Source organism: Leopardus geoffroyi, chromosome B4, assembly GCF_018350155.1.
Source record: "Leopardus geoffroyi isolate Oge1 chromosome B4, O.geoffroyi_Oge1_pat1.0, whole genome shotgun sequence".
NCBI lineage: Eukaryota > Metazoa > Chordata > Mammalia > Carnivora > Felidae > Leopardus > Leopardus geoffroyi.
In genome coordinates, this window is record NC_059341.1 from 100,370,141 (window position 1) to 100,391,244 (window position 21,104).

Consider the following 21,104-nt stretch of genomic DNA (forward strand, 5'->3'; position numbering starts at 1 on the left):
AGAGTTGAAGGGAACTGGTAATATCCCAAAGATAAGATTTCCCTTTACCTGAGACCTCACATCTCCCTCCAAATACACTTTAAACAAATCTATATTTAAGACACTGTTGTCCTATTAATACTATTTTTAGTGGTCCAGAGGCTCAATAACTTTATTTGACTCCAACACAATCTTATAGTTTGAGTACCATATTCTTTAGGCTCAGTTTTTCAATTCTGGGAGGTCAACAGCCGACTTAGAACGGACTTGTCTTTGAGACCCAAGCAAAAAGGACTTCTATTTGAGAACACTGCATACCTTCTGTCCAAGGGAGCTCATTATCTAGAGTATCATCTGATCCAACAGCAGAGAAACATACCTGGGCTGGACTAAAAACTTGCTAAAAATTCACCCAGCATTAATAAAACCAATTTATTTACATGGTGGGGGGAAATACACACACACACACACACACACACACACGGCAGACAAAAAGCTTAGGAGCCATCACTTTACTATATGAAAACAAATTTCATGTTGGATGACTCCATGACCATAAATACTGTAGCTTTTCTACTGGAGCAGAGTGGAACTTCAGCAAGTGTGCTTTATGAATTCCAAGCTGATATATAGCTAACAGTTTAAATCAAGGGAACCCATTTTAAAAACCAATACAAAAGCCTCATAAGTCATCACTGCTCGGTTATGTAACCTTGGATAAGATCTTTGACTGCTCTGTACTTCAGTTTCCACATTAAAATGTTGATACTACCTACCTCTAGGATCATTAAATTAGTTAATAATACACAGAGTAATTTGTGCTGTTACATTATTTATCCCTGTTGTGTTCTTCTGTACCCTCTTTACCTTAGAAAATTAAACGTAATAGGTAATTAAATGTAATTAATAAGCTCTTCAAAATTACAGCCCCCTTCCCCAATAAAAGTCAAAATGTACAAAATTTCTGAACAAGTAAAAATGTATCAAAGTGTGTAACAGTAAAAGTGCAGTGTTGGTAACCAAAAGTACAGGACCACTTTCTATGGCAAGCGCAATAATGTGATCTAGTGGTCTCATATCAATGTACTAAATAACTTACAAGGATGGGCAAAAGCAACAACGTTCACCTTCTAACCCCTACTCTGCCCAACAAGGAGAACTTCTTATTCAGATGAAATTAGTATGAAATGGCGCTTAATATTACTATTAAACAGGTCTTCCATAAAAAGAATGTTATAAATACCGTCTCCCACTTTTTCTTTGTAGCCTTCATCACAATTCAACATTGTATATCTATGATTCTTTTTCTCATGTGTTAAGATATTATGTCCACATAGATGCTAAAATATTTACTCTAGGAATCAAATAAAAACAATTACAGCTTTGATCAGACTTGAGAATCTGAATAGACTGATCATCAGTTTTCAAAACTGATCAGGATTCATCCTAATCTTATTTTCATTAACATTTCAAATTTATAACCAAAAAATGAGCAAAGTCTTAGTTCATTTTGACTTCTTCATACCTTAAAGTCAAATAGATTTTGCCTCTTTTAGCCCCTTTTCCTACAAAAGATCTGTTTTTTACATTTTTTAATGTTTATTTTTGAGGGGGGGGGGGACAGCGTGAGAGCAGGGGAGGTGCAGAGAGATGGAGACACAGAATCCGAAGCAGGCTCCAGGCTCTGAGCTGTCAGTACAGAGCCCGACGCAGGGCTTGAACTCATGAACCACGAGATCATGAGACCTGAGCCAAAGTCAGACAATTAACCGACTGAGCCACCCAGGTGCCCCCCAAAGGGCTATTTTTAATGTAATCTGGGGAGTTGAGAATCCAATCAGTTACCTGGACACAATAACAAGCAATAGCATTTTGGATTAAATTAATTCTGGACAAGTGTTGGGTTTGAGTTGTTTTTTTAATCTCTAGAGAACAAGAACAGTCATGTACCACATTTAGCATTAGCTTAATATTGTCAATAAGTCCAATATCAAAAATAAGTATTTTGCAACAGATAAAATTACATATTTTTCAAACTGATACGAATTTAAAATTACATTTATCAAATTAACACAATGTTGACCTGATATGATAATCCATAAAGTCAAGCTTTCATAACAAATGTTTAGTTCCGTCTATCCTCCAAAGGACCAGTCGTACTAGAAGCAAATTGCCCATTTTAATTTTGACCATTAATTTGAACTCTTAATTTTAAAAAATTGTTATTTTATGAATTTGAACAACTTCAAACAAGCATGAGACTTAGTCCCAAATGGTAACTGGAAAGCTTATTTACCTCCCAATAGTTTGAAGCAAGTTACTCTATAGGTAAGGTTTCCCCCCTTATCCAAAGGTACAATGTTACTACTTCCTAAGTAAAATAAGTACAAGAGTGTTAATGTAACCTGACAAGAGAACAGGACTTAAATATTAATCTTAAAAGGTATTTTGATGCTAACTATTTTCAAAAAACAGCAAATTTTGTTTTGTAGCTCTTCTGAAACCAGGCAAAGTGTTACGAGCTTTTAAAGTGCAGTCATTACAGAACTAGTTACTAATCATTTTTCAGGCAGTGATGATCTAAACTAGGGGCTTCTTGAGCCGGGTTCATTCTTTATGTACTTTGAAAGCCTAGACCTCCCAGACAGACCGCATTCCCCGCCTCCTTTCACTGCCTCCATTTATGGGAAGTAGAGGCACAGACAAGACAGCAAGCTACTAACTTGGCCCATTTAAGTTTACATCAATGCCTCCTTTCCACCCCATACTTCCTCCACCCGGCCCCCATACACCTTAAAAACAACACAGCTAGATAAGTAACCTATTTTGGGAACTTCATTAAAGGAACTAATTTGTAAGAATGCAAAGGAAGTCCTAACAGAGTTAAGAAGAGTGCAGGCCAAATCGTTTATTTCCATCTTAGAACCGTTTACAGGATTAGATTAATTAGGATAAATTCTCCCCTAATATGAAACCGTGGTCAAGACACCCATCCAAATTCTAAGTGTACTGGAGGCACACACACACACACACACACACACACACACAAAATTTTTGATAATAACAGCTACCATGAACCCTCTACAGGCGTTAATTCTTTAAGATCCTAGCAGTGGAGGCCCTACTTCATCATCCATCACCTACCACACCAATAAAAAGATAAAGACCAAAGATCCGCAGGTAGAAGTTTGAAAGCCAAGGGCTGCCGGACTTATTTACTCACTATTAGTTCCCGCATCCCACCATCTCCCGACAGCTCTCCCGAAAGTAAGGACAAGCCACCCGGGGGTCTCCCATCGAGCCCAGGCGGCGGCCACGTGTCGAGGGAAGCCGCCCGGGGTTTCCCCTCCCAGCACTGTCGCCGCCTCCAGTGGGCGGAGAGCCCAGCAGCCTCGCAGCCTCCCCGCCCCCTCCGGGCCTCGTCCCTTCACATCCCCTCCCTCCCATCGGAATTCGCAGCCTCCGCCGTTCTTTCCATCCCCCAGCGGCCTCCCTCCGGGGATTATTTTTGAGGAAGCGGGGGAGCCGAGGAGGCGGTGGGCTCAGCACTCGAACCCGGCAGGCACGCCGGCCGTCGCCCGGCCCCCAGCGGCACGGCCGCCGCTCAGAGCGCCTGAGCGAGACCGCGGCCTCGCTCCCGTCCGCGCGGAGAAGCCGGTGGGGCTCAGGGGGCCGCGGCGCAGCCCAGCACGGCCCTCGGGCTCCCCAGGCCGCACCGACCCCCGCGCCTCCCCGGCCGCCCCCCAGCGTAGCGCCGGCCGCTCCGGAGGCCCTCGCGGGCTGCGGGCACCAAACTCTGCGGACCGCTCGGGCTCCGGCCTCACGGGACGACCCGGGAGGCCCCAGAGGCCAGCGGCCCCCCGCTGTCGGCTCCGCGTCCCTCCCCTCCGCGCAGGCCGCCGGACCACTTCTGCGCCCCCCTTTCCCTTTCAAGCCCCCATCCGTTACCGGTGGTTAGCACGGGGAGCCAGGCGGCCGGAGCTGCGCAGGCAGTGACTCAGGGCGGCGGCGGGAGGAGCAGGAGGCGGCGCCGCGAGCAGACGGCGCTAAAAAAGACCCGAGAGCCCGCCGCTCGCGCTCATATACAATTAGCGTCAGCACGTAGGGCCCGCTCCGCCGCCCCCCCAGGCCTCGCCGTCTCTTAGCAACGCGGGCGGGGGGCGGGCCCAGGACGGGTTGCCTAGCAACAGAGCTGTCCTTCTTCTCCAACGACCTCCGCACCCTCCGCGGCTCGCTTGGGGTCCCCGGCTGCCCGCCTCCGCCCCCTGCCGCGCGCCGCGCCATCTCTTTTCTCCCCGCCGCGCTGGGAAAGAGCCCGCGACGCCTTCGGCTGCTGGGAAGGGCCGTGACCCGCACGCTAGCCCCTGGCGCACCTCGCTTTCCTCGGCCCGTTGCAGGGCCAGCTGCCGCCCGCCCCTGGCCCGGCCTGATTCTCGCACCTCCCCGGTCCCCGGCAACCATTTTCTCTCCCCGCTCTTTTTTTTTTTTTTTTTTTTTTTTTTCCCTCTAAGGACAAGAGTTCTTTCCTCCTGACCACCTTGGCGGCGTCTTCTGCCGGTTTTGCTTCTCCTAAGTCGGCGGGTCTCAGTGGCTTCCGAGGCTGCCTCCTCATCCCTACCCCTCCATCCTTTTCCCTAACGTGCGGCACGTTAGGTAGCTCGTCCTTGTGACGGGTGAAAATGGCATTATTTGTTTAGTGTCCGTATGCTTTGTCATGAGGACACTGTTGTTTCATCTTGCTGAAAAAAAGTAAATTTGATGTAAATCCTCAGGCCTGTGAAACATCATGGCTGTTTTTCAATTGGTGCTGGATTGACTAACGTTAACTCTTAAACCAGTGGTTCTCAAAAGTGTGCTCCCCAGACCCTTTCGAGGGGGGAAGTCAAAAGTATTTCCATAATCGAAAACGTTATTTTCCTTTTGCGTTCTCATTCTCTCATAAGTGTCCAGTGGAGTTTTCCAGAAAGTACATGACATGTGACATGGAAACATTGAAAAAGGAAGCAGATAATAAAATCCAGTCACCTGCAGTTAAATCAGACATTAAGGAGGTTTGCAAAAAACCGAAAACAATGCCCCTCCATTTTTTTGTTTTGTAACGTAGTTACTTTATATATAAAATGTTCTTTCACGTTAATATTTAACTGGTTTATTGTTTTTAGATGAAATAATGAATACTTTTAAAGTTTCTTAATTTCTGATATGATAAATATCAGTATCTAGGATGCACAGAATATTTATTCGGGGTCCCCAGGTTTTAGCCTATAAAGGGGTCATGAGATCAAAAAGTTTGGGAACCTCTAAATGCTTCATTCCTTTACATTTCAAACTGCCTGGAGTCATCTATTGCAATGTTTACGTTTAGCAACTGTGTCTATTCCATTTTAGAGGGTACAGTTTTTCTTCTTGGCATCCCCAGCCTCATTAAAATTACTTGCCTTTCTCATTCTGTGCTACACATGCCTCGGTTTACCCTTTCATTTTGGTTCTTCATATGCGATCCTTTTTGTTTTTTCTCGATCTTCTTTCTTCATAAAGATCCTATTCAACAATGATGTAAGGTTAACAAGTATTATAATAATATCAGTAATGACTCCTCATGAAGAATCCGCAATACATAAACTAGGTAGACCAGGGCCCAATATGTACATATACTTGGCTCTAATTTCAGTGGAAGCCTCAAGAGCATTGCATTCCAATCGAAGCTATGCACGATGCAAGGTAATTAGCTTATTGAAAATGAACCAGATAACTTTCACCTCCGTTCCTTAAATCTTTGTGGTGGTAGAACTTCTGAGAGCAAATTGAGAAGTTAGCTGGTTTTCCATCCTGCTCCAGGAAGCCCCACCAATTTCTGTCACTGGTCTAAGGCTCCTAATTTCTGATGCCTCACTTCTCACCCCACTTTATATTCTTTCCCCTTTTCTCCAGCCACCTCCTCCAGCTCTTCCTCCAGCTTTTTCCTTCCCTTCTTCCAGTGTATCTTAGCCTAAGAAATGAAACACTATTATATTGCTCATAATGCATGCCTTTTAACATGATCTTTTGAACCCTAGTTTGTAAATCTAAAACTCTACCATTTAAGTCAAGTGAAGGTCAATCATTTATACATTCATTCAACAAATATGTTAGAAACAACTTGAGACTGGAAATACAGCATTGCAGAAGAAAGACAAGGTTCTTGGTTTTACTGAACTTATGTTCGAGTGAGGTAGGGCAAGTAACAGACAAGAAATGAAATAATTTTTGATATAAGTAAGTAAAAGAGCTATGAAGAAAATAAAATGAGACAGAGGGGTAGAAGGTGACTGACTTGTAGATACCGTTGAACTTTTCACATTGACTCCTCTTAGACTCCCAAAACACATAATGTAGTTAACTCATCTAATTTAATTACAATAAATGGTGGCCCTGGTCACTGATCTTGAACCATGCTTAATCTTTCATTTAAAGTTCCTTGTTACGGGGTGCCTGGGTGGCTCAGTTGGTTGAGCGTCTGACTTTGGATTGGGTCATGGTCTTGCAGTCTGTGAGTTCGAGCCCCACTTCGGGCTCTGTGCTGACAGCTCAGAACCTGGAGCTTGCTTCAGGTTGTGTGCTCCGTCTCTCTCTGCCCCTCCCCCACTCATGCTCTGTCTCTCTCTGTCAAAAATAAATAAACATTTAAAAAAATAATAAAGTTCTTTTTTGCTTTATCCCCCATTATTCTCATTTGGTAGATTTTTACATCATTGTAGCCCAGTGGTTTAGAAGAAGTGCGGCTTTGGAGTCAAATAGCCCAATTTTCATCTCGATTTTGTTGTGAAAGTTTAAACAACATGTAAGTTGCTTAACATGATATTTGACAGAGTTAACACCCAATAAAAGTTAACCATCATAAACTTCTTACTGAGCTTTTGTTTTGTTTTTATTTTATTTAAAGGTTGAGAGAACTCCCCTGAAGCTCCCTCTAATAATATCTGACACTATTTCTGTGAAATATTTTATCAAAAGCTATCTTGTCACAAATCTTAAAACATGTTTTCCTGAACTGAAATAATCCACACGAATTACCACAAAAGTACTATACTCCACATTTTAAAATACTGGATACAGACACTATAGAAATCAACCTGAAAAACCGATGACAGAGATAATTTCTTAAATGTGCTTATGTCTGTATTTCAACCCCTAAGTAATAGAAAAGTGCACAGGCTTGAAGGACAGGCATAGGTTCAACCCAACATTCTGTGACCTTGCAAAAGTATTTACACTCTCTGACCCCTAGGCTTCTCCATCTGTAAAATGCATTAATAATTCTATTTTTTAAGTTTATTTATTTCTGAGAGAGAGAGAGAGAGAGAGAGAGAACAAGCAGAGGAAGGGCAGAGACAGAGGCAGAGAATCCCAAATAGGCTCTGCACTTCCCTGCATCCAGGGCCTGATGCAGGGCTAGAACTCACAAACTGTGAGATCATGACCTGAGCTGAAATCAATAGTCAGATGCTTAACCGACTAAGCCATCCAGACACCCTATAAAGTGCAATAATAATTCTAATAAAATCAGGGGCATCTGGGTGGCTCAGTCAGGTAAGCGTCTAACGTTGGCTCAGGTCATGATCTCACGGTCCATGATTTCAAGCCCCACATCAGGCTCTGTGCTGCCAGCTCAGAGCCTGGAGCCTGCTTCAGATTCTGTGTGTCTCTCTCTTTCTGCACCTCTCCTGCTCATGCTTTGTCTTTCTCTCTCTCTCTCTCAAAAATAAATATTTAAAAATAATAATAATAATTCTAACAAAATCAGCCTCTTCATTAGCATGAGATAGAGAAATATATGTAAGTCCCCAGAGCAACAACTTGTACTTTAACTCAATGAACATTTATTGTCACCAATTAATCAGTATGTAAAGTGTCTAATGGCACCAATAATAATTAGCATGTAAAAACTGCACAAGATATATATAAATAACTTATTTTAGTTTTGAATCTGGGTCGTTTTTCTTTTTCATTTTTTTCCCCCAAATTATTCTGTAAATGCAACATAAAATCGATCAAAATTCCAGTGGAGAATTTTGGACAAGTTGTCTTAAATTTTTCTATCTCCTTCCAAAAAAAGATGAATAAATTTTCATTTGAAAATATATTTTGCTATCATTTCTAATTGAAGATTGTATAAAAATGACTGTAAATTCACATGCAATTGTACAAAATAACACAGAAAGATTTATGTAAATTTCATCCCGTTTACCACAATGGTAACAACAATTCACAATCTTACTCAGATTTCCCCAGTTTCACCTGGATCCACTTGTGTGTGTTTCTGCCCTTAGCTCTATACAATGTTACAGTGTGTAAGTATGTGTATCTATTATCACAGGTAAAATACAGAATAGCTCAGTCACCACAAACTTGGATCTCTTATGTTGCCCTTTGATGATAGTTTTTTTCCTAATTTACGTGACAAATATGGTTCTACCTTCCCAGATTTTACTTTTTTCCCCCACCTGCTTCACAAATAGACAAATTAGGCAGAAAATAGGCCATTCCTTTGTGTGGGTCTTCAATAGTTTTTACCTTAACTATTTGCAATAGCTTTGCAATTGGGCTCCCTAATACTGATCTCTCATTCTTCTCTGATTCACATTGCCGAAGTTATGGTTCCAAATACAAGTCCAATCTAATCTACTTTGCCATAAACCCTGCAATGGCTCTTTGATGTCTACATGACAAAATAATGCCAACGAAGCCCATCTTAATCTGAATCCATCCTATTTTTCTAGCCATACCTCCCACTACCCACTGTCATGAACCCCATACATTATGACTTTGAATTACTCACAAGACCCTCAACATGCCAAGTGTTTTTATACCTTCTGCTCTTCTCTTCGACTTTTCTTTCAAAATCAAGCCCAAGTGTTTATCTTGGGGAACCTTCCCTAACTCACCAAGGCAGATCTGATTGCACATTCTTGTTTGTTTTCAGACAACTTTTTTGTATGTATGTTCCCATCTTACCTTCTTCCCCAACACACACTACACTAGATTATTAGTTTCTATAGGGCAGTGTCCTTGTTTTTGTATAATGACTAGAAGGACAAAGGCCTTCAATAAATATTTGTTTGATAGAATGAAGTGAAAGAAGGGAAAGAAGCAAAGAAGAAAGAACATGAAGGAGGGAGAAAGGAAAGAAAAAAGTCACTGAAATCAAACTGGAAATCATAATACTTTATTAAGTGATCTTTTTTTGAAGAAAATTGTATCAATTCTACATTTATGATAGGGTCCATGTAAGAAAATTTGAATCTAGTCTATGCAAGAAGATTTTTGGATATGGTTTAGTTGTTGTGTGGATATTTGTTGAGATACTATTTTTCCTTATCTATAAAACACCTTGTTAGTAAAAATAGGAAATATTGAAATTTTTGAGATCATAATGAATAAAGAAAATAAATTATATGGTATTGTTTGGAGATAATGGTGGTGTCCATTATTGTGAGACTAGTGAAATGTGGTGGATGCATATCATAGAGTATTAGGCAGCAAAATGTCAAATGTAATATGGCAACAGGGATAGATCTGTGAAATGCAGTGCTTGCGGAATAAAACTACAATTAGGTACTATTACATACCTCTTAGAATTGCTCAAATTAAAACAAATGGTACAAAATGCCAGTAAAGATGTGGAATAATAAAAACTCTCAGTCATTGCTGGCATGCATACAAAATGGTACAGGCAAGGTACCAGCATGGCTCAGTCAGTTAAATGTCTAGATTCAGCTCAGGTCATGATCTCACAGCTCATGGGTTCCAGTCCCATTTTGGGCTCTGTGCTGACAGCTCAGAACCTTCGGATTCTGTGTCTCCCTTTCTCTCTGCTCCTCTCCTGCTCATGCTCGCTCGCTCTCTCTCTCTCTCTCAAAAATAAACAAACATTAAAAAGAAATGGTACAGTCATCTTGGAAGACAGGTTGGAAATTCCTTATAAAGTTGGATATACACTTACCATTTGATCCAGCAGTTTCACTCCTGGGTATTTACCCAAGTGAACTGAAAACTTGCGCACACACACACACACACACACACACGCACACACATGGAGGTGAATATTTACAGCAACTTTATTCCTAACTGCCAAAAACTGGAAGCAATGAAGGTATTTTCCACAGATGAACAAATAAACAAACAATGTACAATGGAATGCTACTCAGAAATAAGAAGGAACAAGCTAGTAATTTACCCGACAACATGGATGAATCTCAAATACATTTCTGCTAAGTGAAAGAAGCCATATTTAAAAGGTTATATAGGATATGATTCCATTTATATGACACACGGGAGAGGTGACATTACAGGGGTAGAAAACATATAAGTGGTTGCCGGGGGTTGAGGAGGCGTGAAGAATTGATTCCAAAGGTGCTATGCAGGAGGAGATTTTTTTACGGGAATGGAACTCCTCGGTACTCTTTTAGTCGTGAATACTTACAGGCTTTACACATTTCTCAAAATCTATTTACTGGGTTCAAATTTTTAAAGATCAACCAAGATGTTGAGGGTGAGGGATCCTAGGATGGTATTCAGACTGACTAATCTAACTGTATTACAAATACATAATACAGTACCATTAACAGTACAGGCAAAAAAGGAACTGACTTTGAAAAAACAGAATTTTGACTAAATAAGGCTAAATAAAGGCAAAAACAGCTGTACATAAACACTGTATTCTGTTTGATGAATTTGTTTCCTATAGAGGTAATTATTAGAAATTCCAAAACTAATTTATCTGTATATGAGGTGCTTGTATTCATTTGCCAGGGGTGCGGTAACCAAGTACAAAACCGGGTGCCAAAGCAACAGAAATTTTACTGTCTTACAGTTTTGGAAACTAGACGTCTGAAACCAAGGGTTTGACAGAGTTGGTCCCTTCTGAGTGCCGTGAGGGAAGGATCTGATCTGTTCCAGGCCTTTCTCTTTGGCTCATAGATGGCCTTTTTCTACCAGGAGCTCCACATTGTGTTCCCTCTATGCATATTTTTGGGTCCAAATTCCCCCTTTTTTATAAGGATGCCAGTCATATTGGATTAGGGCCCTTCCTAATGACCTCATTTTACCTTGCCTTCTCTTACCTCTATAAAGATTACCTCCCAGTATGAGGTACTGGGGGCTAGGACTTCAACATATAAACTTTAGGAGGACACAACTCAACTTGTACTTATTAGGGTCAAACAAATACGTAAATAATCGTAGATGATAGGAGTTAGGTCTGTCATTATCAGAGAAAAAGATCATAAATAAGCAAGTACAGAAGGCTAATATGAGCCCTGTGGTGGTAGACTGGGGCCAGAGATATCAGTATGAGTTCATGTTTATAGACAGATACATACATACATACATACATACGTACATAGACAGACAAAAAGATGTGTGCATAATAGGTTTAGTATATATGCATGTATTTCCTAGCTCTGTCCATTTAGAGGGCCTAGAAGCATTCTAGTAGCAATAAACATGCCCATCACCCAGATTTTGATTTCTAAATACCATTTTTCCAAGAGAAGGAGACATAGCTGATTCTAGGACCAGGGAGGGAAAATACAAGATAAGTCTGGAACATCCTTATACCATTATAAGTTTGAATAAACATAAAATAAAAGTGATGGGGGCATATCAGAAGGACACAGGAGTCAATTTGAAAGAGTTCCCAATGGTCCAAGCTGGAACAATTCAGCACCAAATTAATGATAGTATTGGATTATAACTCAAAGAATAAAATAAACATCCATGAGTCCATAATGATACAGAAACTATTGAATGAAAAGTAAATAGTGGAGAAGGGACAAATCTTCCTTACAGAAGAATTCCAAAGAATCCATGTAGATACTTCCCACTCCAGGAGGTGAAGATTAATTCTCTCCCCCTTGGTTATGGATTGGATTTAATGACTCGCTTCCAAAGAAGAATAAAGAAAGGGAAAAATTTTAACTTTATAGTAGAGAAACATGACAAATATCACCTGAACTAAAGCGACCAAGGTTAACATCATCACTTATAAGTCGTGTTAATATCAAGAACTCCCTGATGGGATAGAAGCAGGAATTAGTATTAAACACATTGTAGGGGGTGGGGTGGGGGAGGGGTAGAAGGGAATGAGAATGAGGTATAGAAGTAAAAGGGGACCAATTTCTTGATCTAGAAAGGTCGTATCAGGGACTTAGGAGGAGTTGCAAAATAAGTTTAAAAAAGAAGAAAAGAAGAAGTGGAATGTGGTTATGCATCTTTTGCCAATACTGGACATTCAGCATCTTTCATTTCTCAATATTCTATCTCTGCAAAATCAGATTGTGATTCATATTTTGAAAATTTAGTTCTTAAAGCTAGAAGAAGCAACGAGCAGTGAAATTAGATTTGTCGTCAGTTGTAGCAGAGAAAATTTGAGCAATTACAGGATACTAGAGATAAAGTATTGAAATAAATTTAAAGTCAACAGTAACAATAATAGTAATCACTAATATTTATTAAATACCTTCTTTGTGTCACACACTGTCCTATAATGTTTTACAAATACTAGCTCACTTAATCCTCACAACAACCCTACGAGATACTACTATAATTATCCCCACATTGTAGGTGAGGAAATTGAGGTCCAGAGAGATCTGGGTCCTGCCCCTTGCCCACACAGCCCATCAATGGCAGAGTCTGGATTTACATTTGTGGAACCTGGCACCAAAGCTGAGCCTGTAACGATCTCTTTTCTAGTTAAATGAATACGATGTCCCAGAATTCAAGGAATTCACTCCAAGAGAAACAACCATGTAAACAAGCAGTTACAACTCAATGTAAGTGCTAATAATGGAGAAGTAGGTATTAGAAAAGATGTCACAGAAGTGACACTGAAACCAAATCTTGAAGAGGAAGTAAGGATTTGCTGTGTGATAAGAGTAGGACAGCATTTCTGGCAAGAGAAAAACCATATCGAAAAAGTTTTGGTCTAGTTGTTCAAGGTCATGTGAGAAATACAGTGGGGAATACAAAACCGCTCAATGACTTCCACCTTTGAGCATGGGTTTCATATACAGAAAAATTCTAGCCAAATCTTGTCATGTGTTGGTACCAAGTATTTGTCAGTTCAGTTTGAGTGTATCACTCTCACATATGTCAGGCGTCAAACCAAACCTCTATTATTCCAGAAACGTGACATCTTAGTAATGAAGAAGGTACATTTACATAGTTTCACATGATCAAGGTTGTATTCTTTTTTTTTTTTTAATGTTTATTTATCTATTTGAAGAGGGAAAGAGAAAGAGCATGAGCAGGGGAGGAACAGAGAGAAAGGGAGAGAGAGAGAGAATCCCAAGTGGGCTCCATGCCAGCACAGAGCCCAACATGGGGCTCAAACCTATGGACTGTGAGATCACGACCTGAGCCAAAAACAAGAGTCGGATGCTCAACTGATTGGGCCACCCAGGCACCCCAAGATTGTATTCTTTATTGGTCATGAGCCAGATTAAATCTATTTTCCAAAATCTTATCAAACAATCTCTTTTAAAAACAATTTCAAAAAGGGGCGCCTGGGTGACTCAGTCCATTGAGCATCCGACTTTGGCTCAGATCATGATCTCACGGTTCTTGGGTTCAAGCCCCGCATCGGGCTTTGTGTTGACAGCTCAGAGCCTGGAGCCTGCTTCAGAGTCTGTGTCTCCTTCTCTCTCTGCCCCTCCCCTGCTCATGCTCTGTCTCACTCTTTCTCTCAAAAATAAATAAATGTAAAAAAAAAAAAACAAAAAAAAAAACAAAAAACCTATTTTTTTAAACAATTTCAAAAAAATATGTCACAAGAATCCAAGAGAGAGTAACAAACAGTAGGGGCTGAGGCAGCAAGCACTATGACTTAGTATGTGTTGGGCATTGTTCTCAGTTGCCTCCATGTTTCAGCTCATTTCCCTCTCACGACAACCCTGTGAAGTAGCCACTTATTATCACTATTTTATAGATGAGGTCACTGAGATACAGAGAGGTTAAGTAACTTACACAATGTTGCAATTAGTTTAGTAACTGGTGGAGCCAGCATTCAATAAACTCAGGTAATCCCAGCCTGAACAGAAAAGAGGCATGCTATTTCTGTAATTCATTTCTCGATTCAACAAATGGTCTCCAACCCCGCTGCCAGGCCAGGAATGGATTGTGTGAAGTCAGCCAGGTGTAGGACAGCAAAGAGTGGTAGGGACTGTGGACAACAGGGGACCATAGGCTTCGTTTAAAGCAGGCAGCTACTCCTCAGCTCCAGCCAGTTGTTGTCACGTGACTTTGGTATTATCAGATTTTCCAGTTTTCTAAGAGAAACTGACTTTACGTGAAATCTTCCAATTTGGGTGGAAGACGGCATGAAGTGAGTTCAGTTCTGGACGTGCTGTCTTTGAGATGGTTGTGAGATGACCCCAGCAGCCAGAGCCCTGAATGTGCAGTTCAGGAGAACAATTTCGGGGGCAGGTATGGATCTAGAAATCTTCAACACAAAGTTCAGATGAGGATGGCTGTGGAAAAGGTAGGAAGAAAATAAGGGAGCCAGGAACTCCAGCATTTAAAAAAGTTGGCAGAAGATGAGGCAGAGGAGACTAGTATCTGAGACGCCAAAGGAAGAAGGTGAATCAGGCAATATCTCCCAGTCTAATCTTGTTAAGGGTCCGTGTACTGATTTCCCTGGGGAGAGGGATCTCAGACACTGGTCAGAAGAGATATGATTACCAAGGTCAAAGCATAACTTTTAAAAACTCTAATTTAAAAGGCAGAAGTATTTTGCTTCCATGTTCTCCAATTTCTGTGATATTTTATTAGAGCAATCATTACAGTTCTGTGTCTTCAGGGGTTCTTTCCTTTATCTGGTTTGCTCTTAAGACATTCGGAGACTTCTGAAATGCTTACCAAATTTCACCGGAACCACCAATAACAAAAAACTGTGATTTTTGTGGGAAAGCGACACCCATTTAGATTTAACAATTACATAAAAGCATTTTTCACACCTACAAGTTAAAACTTGGTTCACACGTCACGAATTATTTATAACTTTGCTCAGGCATGATTTTACAGTGAATTTAGGACCGCTTTGTCTATGAACAAGGAAAGTAAAGGAACCTATCGACCTGTTGGGTTTCCAGGGAGCCAATAAATAAAACCTATTTTCCCTGCCTGAGTTAGAATCAACTGAAAGAGAAATGGAGGAGGCAAGCAAGTGGAGAGGAAAATAGTTCCCTTCTTACGAGAAGGTAGGCTGGAGAGCATAGTTTTCTACCTACAGTGGACAGGCTTTGCTCATACTTCACCTGTGACTACCACAGGCCTCACTGGCCTTGAAGGCCCTCTGTACCCTTAGCGAGGCAGAACTCAGACCTGGACAGACAAGGTCTGAAGAACAGGGAGCCCGAGAGGAGACTGGGCTCTGCTTGCCCAGTTCTTCCTCCCAAACTCCTCAGCCAGATACATCCCTGAGATAAACAACCCCAAGGAAAGAGTAAAGCAGGTTTTCTTGGTGGAGGTTCTTCCACACTGAAGCCTGAGGCCAGAGAAATGGAGGCCCTTGTAATACTCCTTACTGCCTTATGTCCTTTCAAGCTCAGCCTACAAGGCATCTCCTATTCTCACATAGCTAGCAAATGACTAAACCTGAACTCAGACCCAGATCATATGATTTCAGAACAGTGACCTTCATATACCCTTGGGAGACTATGTCCCCAGGGTCTGTGGTTAAATATTATTCCATTTAATAATCCCATTTAAATTCATTGGATGGGCAGTTAGGAAAGAGGCAATAATGAAATAGCCAAAAAAGGCAGTGTATGGGGATCCAGGAGACCTGGAATATAATTGCAACAAAGTTACCAACTGGTTGCTTGGCCATGGTCAAGTCACTAAGTTCTTTATAGCCGAGATTTTTCATCTGTAAAACCAGTTCGGCAAGTCCTGCCTTTCTACCAACGTAGAGGAGCAAATAAGATATTTCATAAGAGTCCTTTGAACAGCATCATGCTATATTAAAAGATATAGTAGTTGCTTCAGATAAAGTTACTATTTCAATAATATTAAGTAAAATAGGAAACCAGACTCTTTTTCTGAATGTTTACATTTAAAAAGCAAATGCTAGGGACACTTGGGTGGCTCAGTTGGTTAGGCATCTGACTCTTGATTTTAGCTCAGGTCATGATCTCAAGGTTGTGGAAGCAAGCCCGGCCTCGGGATTCTCTGTCTCCCTCTCTCTCTTTCCCTCTTTCCGCCAGTAAATAAACAACCTTTAAAAAATAAATAAATAAATCATAAAAAAATGAAAAGCAGATGCTATGGAGTCAGGCAGCAGTAGATTTAAATGCCAGAGTCCTCCATATGCTATCTGAGTACCTGGAGAACTAATTTAATCTTTGTGAATCTTGAAGGGGATCAGAATATATTACCCCATCATATTCCACTTTGGCATAAGGATTATTTTGAACCAAAGACAACTGAAAGCCAACAGAAATCAGAAGAACTATCTGCCCTTCCCTTGTTCCCTCACACACCAGGACATAACTTTCCCTTTGAGGAAGGTCCCCCTCCTGTACCAAGGAAAGAAGAGTGACTCCTACCATCAAAGATACCAGAGATGGGGAGTCAATACCAAGATGAGCTTGCATAAACAGACCTTCCTAAAATAGCCTCTATCTCCATTATTTCCCCCATATATTCCCTGGTCACTTCCCTGCAGTTTATCATCCCTTGAAGTCCAAATTCTCTTTCCTTAGTTAAGAAGAGTATAAAAGTTCCTGAGTATAACTGTTTGAGTTTTGTTTGTTTTCTGTAAGCTCCTGTGCCTGTAGCATTAATAAAAATTGTCTGCCTTTTCACCTGTTAATCTGTCTTTTGTTAGTTTAATTCACAGGCCATCATGCACTGAATCTATGAGAGCAGAGGAAAAGTTTTTCATCCCCAACAAAAGTTTTTCCTCTTCTTCTGAATATGTGAATGCTTATATCTTTTTTACCGAATAGGGTTTTGTGCAGATTATACAAAGGGCCTGTCACACGATTTTCTCAATAAGTGTTAGTTTTCTTCCTTTTTCTTGTTCTACTCTAAGATTGACCTTATCTACGACAGAATTTGCCTTTTTATCGAGTGAATTTTATGTGTATGAACCATTTAACTGAGCCATTAAAAAGGTAGTTTTTTGGGGCGCCTGGGTGGTGCAGTCGGTTAAGCGTCCGACTTCAGCCAGGTCACGATCTCGCGGTCCGTGAGTTCGAACCCCACGTTGGGCTCTAGGCTGATGGCTCAGAGCCTGGAGCCTGTTTCCGATTCTGTGTCTCCCTCTCTCTCTGCCCCTCCCCCGTTCATGCTCTGTCTCTTCTGTCCCAAAAATAAATAAACGTTGAAAAAAAAAATTAAAAAAAAATTAAAAAGGTAGTTTTTTGAGTAGCCTTTTTTGTTGTTGTTGTTGGACTGATGACTAAGTAAGTAAACACGATTCCATGACTCAGCCTTGTCGAAGAAATTAGCAACCATCCTTGACACCCCTTAGTAGCTGTCCTTAGTACCTGAATTTTAAAACACTAGTTATTTTTATTTTTTTTTTACTGTTTATTTATTTTTGAGAGAGAGAAAGACAGAGCGTGAGCGGGAGGGGCAGAAAGAAGAGGGAGACACAGAATCTGAAGCAGGCTCCAGGCTCTGAGGTGTCAGCACAGAGCCCATGTGGGGGTTGAACCCAAGAACCATGAGATCATGACCTGAGCCAAAGTCAGATGCTTAACTGACTGAGTACCCAGTCACCCCTAAAACACTAGCTCTTACCAAAATAATTTACGTATTAAGAAGTCTGCTTCTGTTACTTCCTCGCATCAGCACATAAATATATGTTCATCATTAATTTAGTCACTCAATTAGCAAAGTTCTGTTAAGCAATTGCTGGATCTAGATGTCGAATTTTGTAATGTTGGGAACATGATTTTGTGATCTAGTTGGAATAGTTCAGGATATATCCCAAATAAACATAATAAAAGGAAGGATACTATACTTAACTATATAGTATAGTTATATACTATACTATAACAAGGAACAATAACCCCTGACAGTTATATAACCTCATGCCTTAATTTTCTAATCTGTAGAACAGAAATAATAATTTTGATCCCACAGGACTGTTAAAATCATTATATAAGTTGAAATTAGAAGAGTGATCCCCACATTCACAGCCCAGTCAGCCTGGGAAGGAGAATATCCCTTGGTGGAGACTATTATTTACCCACTAAAATCCATTCTTCTTTCCTTCCGAGGTAGATGGCTGCCTTCCTAGACTAAATTCCTTAGCCTTCTGCACCTTGAGGTGTGACTGTGTTACTAAGTTCTTGCCAGTAGCACATAAGCAAGACTAACGTGCTGCCACTGGGCTGTGAATGATACGCCTTCTCCGGGTTCGCATGGTGCTTCCGGTTAGAGAGCCTGGTTTGGCGGCTAAGGGTCTTCAGGAATGTAGCTGAGGACGTGCCCCAGGGGGCGATGGAAAAACCTAACAGCCACCTTGCTGACTTGGACCACCCTCTTCATAAGGGTCACGTGACAAAGAAATAAACTCGTTCTCCAAGCTGCTGCGGCGTGGGGTCTCTATCACCGCAGTTTGGCATCATCTGAACCAGTACAACCTGGTCTAAGGTTACAGCTGAGCCCCTAGAAATTCTCAGATGTGTTTTTGCATAACTAAGAGTACGGCCATAAGAAGTAAATGGCTCAGTATTGAATCTGCTTCTTATTTCTGGCAGGCCTAAGCAGATAAAATGGGAAGCTGAGAGGTAAAAGGATGCCCCAAAGAAATTAATACAACTCTTTAAGCTATCATGAAGCATTCATTCCAAAGTAAGGAAGGCAGCATTGCACATTATGGGACAATTAAGAAAAAAATGTTTCTATTCCTCCGTACAAATTTATCGGATGTTACAGTTTGGTAACTAATTTGGTAATATATTCCCTTCGTGTATTTGTGTGTATATACGGGGGCAGGGCAGCAGTATTTGTGATTTGCGTTGTTTGTGCATGCACATGTATATGAGAGAGACAGAAACACAAACACAGAGGCACAGAGACACAGTAAGACCAAGACAGAAAGGGAGAGAGAAAAAAAAGATAGAAAAAGAGAGGAGAGACAGAGAGACAGAGGGACTCCGGATCCAATAGTTACTTTCTAGATCATTGGACAAAAAAGTAAAGAGGAGGATCTAGAACTCATTCCGGTGGGAAACCTCACAAGGTATCAGATTTTAAGTGTATACACATATTCTGGCTGTCCTACAGAACTTGGATTGCTGGGTGATGCTCTGGGGATACCACTGAAGGCTGTTTGCGTCCCTCTGAAATTTAGGTGTTGAAACCTAACCCCTACTGTGATAATGTTTGGAGGTGGGGCTTTTGGGAGGTGATTAGGTCATGAGGGTGGAGCTCTCAAGAAGGAGATTAATGCCCTTAGAAAAGAGACCTCAGAGAGATCCCTCACCCCCTCTGCCCTGTTAGAACACAGAAGCAAAATGGCAGTCTATCAATCAGGAAGCTAGTCCTCATCAGGCATTAAATCTGTTGGCACTTGTCTTGGACTTCTCAGTCTCCAGAACTGTGAGACATGACTGTTTGCTACTTAGGTCCCATGGCATATGATATTTTTGTCATAGCAGCCTAAACAGACTAAGACAGACACCAACCTCGCCCTACAGACATACAACAGTTCTGTGGGACTTGCAGTGAGCAAATTTACCATTGGCAGCCAGAGGCAATGCCTGAATGCTACTCTATAGTAAATAACTCAAATGACTCAGGAGAAGGATTAAAGGATAACCCTGGGGCAGGCTGTGTGGATAAAGAATGAGTATGCAGTGGGGCACCTGGGCAGCGGGGTGGGGGGGGGGCAGTCCATTGAACCGTCGAGCTTGGGCTCTTGATCTTGGCTCAGGTCATGATCTCCTGGTTCATGGGATCGAGCCCTGAGTCAGGCTCTGCACAGACAGCACAGAGCCTGCTTGGGATTCTCTCTCTCCCTTTCTCTCTACCCTTCCCGCTCGTTCTCTCTCTCCCTCTCTCTCTCAAAATAAATAAATAAACACTAAAAGGAATGTGTATGCATATAGATAAAGCTCAGAAGAGGGAAATTGGATGAGAAATTAGAGATACGTGTAGAGTCTAGAACTGCCCCATCCAATGCAGTAGCTACTATTTACATGTTCCTGAGCACCAAAATTTGGCTAGTCCGAATTAAGATGTGCTGTAAATGTGAAAATACACATCAGATTCCAAAGACAACACGAAGAAAGAATTTAAGATATGTTATTAATATTTTTCATGCTAATTATCTGTTGAAATGATAATGTTTTGGCTATATTGGGTTGAATAAAATACATTATTAAAATTAATTTCTCCTGTTTCTTTTTACTTTTTTAAATGTGACTATTAGAAACTTTAAAATCCCATTTGTGGTTTGCATTGCATTTCTATTGGACAGTATTGCACTAGACTGGGGGTCAGCAAATGTTAGCTCACAGGCCAAACCCAGCCCAAAGCCTGTTTTTGTCAATAAAGTTTTATTGGAACACAGCCAAGTCTATTTGTTTGCATATCATTTATGGCTGTTTTCTTTGAAATAGCAGAGTTGAATTGTTGTAAAAGAAACAAACTATTCAAAGCCTAAACTACTTACTACCCGGCCATTTACAGAAAAAGTTCTCCAGCCTCTGGTCTAGACTACAGGAAAAGTTATATTTAGCATACAGTTTAAAATTATTTTCTCTCGGGGCACCTGGGTGGCTCAGTCGGTTGGGTGTCTGACTTTTGATTTTGGTTCAGGTCATGATCCCACAGTTTGTGGGTTTGAGCCCCACATCGGGCTCTGAGCTGACAATGTGGAGACTGCTTGGGATTCTCTCTCTCCACTCTCTCCGCACCTACCCCACTCGCTCTCTCTCTCAAAATAAATGAATAAACTTTTAAAAATGTATTTAAATTTTTTTTAATTATTTTTTCTTAGGGGGCGACTGGGAGGCTCAGTCAGTTAAGCATCAGCTCAGGGCTTGATCTCACAGTTCGTGTGCTCCAGCCCCTCATCGGGCTTTGTGCTGGCACTGCAGAGCCTGCTTGAGATTCTGTCTCCCTCT

At 41.2% G+C, this 21,104-nt stretch overlaps 1 protein-coding gene across 18 annotated transcripts in view; it reads right to left on the bottom strand.

Moving 5' to 3' along the window:
- The window catches only part of NAP1L1 (nucleosome assembly protein 1 like 1), a 33,798-nt gene extending 29,742 nt beyond the window's left edge, over positions 1 to 4,056 (bottom strand). For 8 of the 18 annotated variants that reach the window (XM_045466424.1, XM_045466422.1, XM_045466417.1 and 5 more), the window contains exon 1: positions 3,928 to 4,056. The gene's annotated coding sequence lies outside the window, so the exon portion shown is untranslated. Of the gene's footprint in view, positions 1 to 3,202; positions 3,328 to 3,927 lie in introns of those variants that run through there. The other 10 variants (XM_045466421.1, XM_045466414.1, XM_045466427.1 and 7 more) reach the window with 7 other exon arrangements.
- Positions 4,057 to 21,104: the final 17,048 nt, after the last annotated feature.